Raw genomic sequence first — 3,942 nt, forward strand, 5'->3', positions numbered from 1 at the left:
GTTTTTAATTTAGCTTACATTATTATTATTTTTTTGTCTTTCTTCTTTCCTTCCTCAATTGGTTGCTGAGAGTGCTTACATCAGGCTGTCTTGGCATTTTCTTTTTCTGTTTTGTTTCGTTTACCTTTTCTGACATCTTGTATCAATGTGCTTTGCTTCTTGCTAAGTTGTGACGCTGGATCTTCTCCTATATTCCATTTTTACATTCAATAAGAGCAAGGACTTCTATATCCTTTTAATTTGTTTTTTGTTTTGGTTTTGGTTGCAGAATTCTAGCTTGAACTATTCTCTCACCCTAGTACACTCCACTGCATTCTCTCAGCTGATGAAGTCCCTTCTACTCATCCCATCTTTCCTGTATGAAGTACTTTGGCATCACTCAAGATATTACCGCCACCCTGTTTCTTGTTTTGTCTTTCTCTTATTCTCGGCTTGTAGCCTTTCTGTTTTCTTTCTTAATCCCTCTTCACTCCCACCCCCTGAATTTGATCCAACAGTTTAATTTTCCTTTATCTATGCTTATACAGTTCCCTCTTATATGTATACATATATATATATGGTTCCCTCTTTTTTCTTTATTTTTCTTTTTCTTCCCACCCTTTTTTGCTGAGGTTGAGTGTGACACAGTGGAGGCCTAGCAGGTTGAATGCAGCAGTAGTCTGGCTCAAAGAGGCCAGGAGGAATTTCTAACCTTGGCTCCAGGAAGAAAGTAATAGGAAGATCATGCTACTGAACTTTTTCTACTGGTGTCAGCCTGCCTCTGCAAAAGTGTAAAGCAGTGGCGGGCAGAGCCATGGGGAGCTGGGCAGTGAGCAGAGGCTTGGGAACCCCTGTGGAGGTTGGGAACCAGCGTGGAGGTGCAGGAACCCGCACGGAGGCACCTCCCATGCTGTATCAGAGATAGTAGAGTGATCCCATTGGGATCAAATTTTGGAGAGACACCTCCCCAATCCAGTGGGCTGCCAGAGGAAGCCAGACATAGCCCTGCAGGGGTACCAGAGGAGCAGTGCTGCTGGGACAGAGGCACGGTCTTTGAGGGAGAAAAACATATGCTGCTTTGTTAACCTCAGGCTTTGAGCAAACTTAGGTGGAACACTCCCCAGTTTCCACTGAGCACCAGAGGTAATCAGGCTTCAGCTGGTGGCAGAGTGTGGCAGCCCGGCTGAGGAGGCATTGGCTCCCTTTTGACTCTGGCAGGTGCAAATCCCTGGCACATTTGCTCATTGCAGGGAACTGGGCCACAGCCCTATGGGGTTACTTGTGACTGGGTGTGATGGAGGTGCAAGGTGCGGAAGGAGGCACCATCCCCCCTGGACTAACCCTTTTACTGTGTCAGCCTTTCTGACTCCATGGAGCACCACAGTGAGTATCGCTTGCACTGCCACTGCACCTGTGCTATCTAGTTGGCGGAGACCTTTGATCTCTCCCACTTGATCTGTGTTTGTATTGATTGGGACAATTGGTTTGGAACTCTTGATCTGGGCCTATCACCTGGCTGTGCCCTGGCTGTGTTATAGTGGTATGTGGTATAGTGGTATGATTCTCCTCTTCCAGTTGTTGCCTATGGGGGCCAGGGGGCAGGGCAGGGTGTCTTAGTTGCTTGTATTTCTCCCCAGCTGAGATTTCAGCCAGAAGCCACTGATTCACTAGAATTGGATAAAGACTAGCTGAATACAAGACAGAGTCACCTAGCCCCATCACAGTAAGCAGGTCCCTAGAGTCTTAGGCTGCAGTACTAAATGGGACCTTCACAAAGCTGCAGGGGAAAGACCACAGTCACCAGTCCCAGCTCTTTGGTAAAGGGGTGGTTAACTACAATTCCAGGAGCCCTCAAACCAATTTCACCTTACTAGCTTCTCTAGCCACACAGTGAAAAATAATCATGGGGCAAAATCAGCGAAAAATCTTTGGCAACATGAATAATTAGAGTAGATCAACTCCCCTGAGGAATGACAAGGAAGACACAACAGAAGATCCCATTTATAAACAAATGGCTGAGATGTCTGAAATCAAGTTCATAATTTGGATGGTGAATAAAATTAATAGAATGGAAGTAAAGTTGGAATTAGAAATTCAAGGAGTAATTCAAAAGTTGTCTCAAGAATTTAATGAATTCAAACACAAAATTTCCAAAGATTTTGACACATTGAGGCAAGAATTTTCAGCCCTTAAAGATCTGAGAAATATAGTTGAATCCCTCAGTAATGGAACAGAGCAGGCAGAAGAAAGGATCTCTGACATTGAAGACAAAGTTCTTGAATGCTTTGTCTCAACGATGCAGAGAAATGAAGAGCAAAAATGGATCACTCCTTGAGAAGAGTTGTGGAACCACTCCAAAAGAGAAAATATTTGCCTATAGGAATTCCTGAAGGAGAAGAAGATATTTCTAAAGGCACATATGCCCTATTCCAAGGTATATTAGAGAACTTCCGAAGCATGGCAAGAGATACTGAAATCCAGATAGCAGACAGTTTCAGAACCCAAGCAAGACTCAATCCAAATAAAGTATCTCCTAGACACATTGTAATTAATTTTGCCAAAGTTAACATGAAGGAGAAAATCCTGCAAGCAGCCAGATGTAAGAAAATCATAACCTACAAGGGGAAGAATATTAGAATGACTGCAGATCTCTCTGCTGAAACTTTTCAAGACAGAAGAGAATGGTCAGAGACCTTTAATCTCCTAAAACAGAACAACTTTCAGCTCAGGATCCTGTACCCAGCTAATGAATTTCGTTTGTCATGGAGAAATCAAATACTTTAATGACATACACGTGTTGTAGAAAATATACTATATTTCTCAGATCTTCAGCTCTCCAGAACCACAATGACCAGCACAATGATCTACCACCAAAGTAAGCTCACTCAGAAATTTTTGATCAAAACCCAACTTCCACGATGGGGAAGGGATTAAAAATGTCCACTGGACTTTCGAAAAATTTGACACATAAGACACCACCAGGCTTATCAATTCTCTCAATTAATGTGAATGGTTAAATTGTCCTCTAAAGAGGCACATGTTGGCTGACTAGTTACATAAACTCAGACCAGATATCTGCTCCCTACAAAAATCTCACCTTACCTTAAAGGCTAAAAATAGACTCAGGGTGAAGAGATAGTCATCTATAATTCAGGCAAATAATGGAAATCAGAAAAAGCAGGGGCTGCAATTTTATTCACAGATACAATAGGCTTTAAACCAACAAAGGTAATGAAAAATAGTTGTCAAGGCAAATACTCAACATGAAGAGATTTTAATGATTAACATTTATGCACCCAACCAGAATGCTCCTCAATTTATAAAGGAGACCCTAACAGGCATGAATGGTTTGATACCTTCCACCACCATAATAGTTGGAGATTTTAACACCCCTTTGGCAGTGTTGGATAGATCCTCCAAGAACAAATGAAGCAAAGAAATTTTAGACTTAAATCTGACCCTAGAACTAATGGACTTAGCAGACATCTACAGAACATTTCATTCCAACAAAATTGAATACACATTCTTCTCATCAGCCCATGGAACATCCTCCAAAATTGATCACATCTTAGATCACAAGTCTAACCTCAGCAAATTTAAAAGAATAGAAATTATTCCTTGTATTTTCACAGACCATCATGGAATAAAAGTTGAACTTAATAACTACAGGTATCTTCATACTCCTACAATTTCTTCCATCTACAAAGACATGGAAGATAAATAACCTTATGCTGAATGATAGCTGTGTCATAGATGAGATTAGGAAGGAAATTACCAAATTTTTGGAATAAAATAATAATGAAGACATGACTTATCAGAACTTTTGGGATACTGCAAAGGCAGTCCTAAGAGGGAAATTTATAGCATTGCAAGCCTTCCTCAAGAGAACAGAAAGAGAGGAAGTCAACAACTTAATGGGACATCTTAAGCAACTGGAAAAGGAAGGACGTTCCAACCCCAAAC

General features: G+C 41.3%; 1 protein-coding gene across 1 annotated transcript in view; it reads left to right on the forward strand.

Annotated features, from left to right (window-relative positions):
• OCA2 (OCA2 melanosomal transmembrane protein) overlaps positions 1 to 3,942 on the forward strand; it is a 358,711-nt gene that overhangs the window by 271,480 nt on the left and 83,289 nt on the right. The window lies entirely within an intron of this gene.

The sequence above is a fragment of the Otolemur garnettii genome, unplaced genomic scaffold, assembly GCF_000181295.1.
Source record: "Otolemur garnettii isolate 467f Iridium unplaced genomic scaffold, OtoGar3 scaffold00170, whole genome shotgun sequence".
Taxonomy (NCBI): domain Eukaryota; kingdom Metazoa; phylum Chordata; class Mammalia; order Primates; family Galagidae; genus Otolemur; species Otolemur garnettii.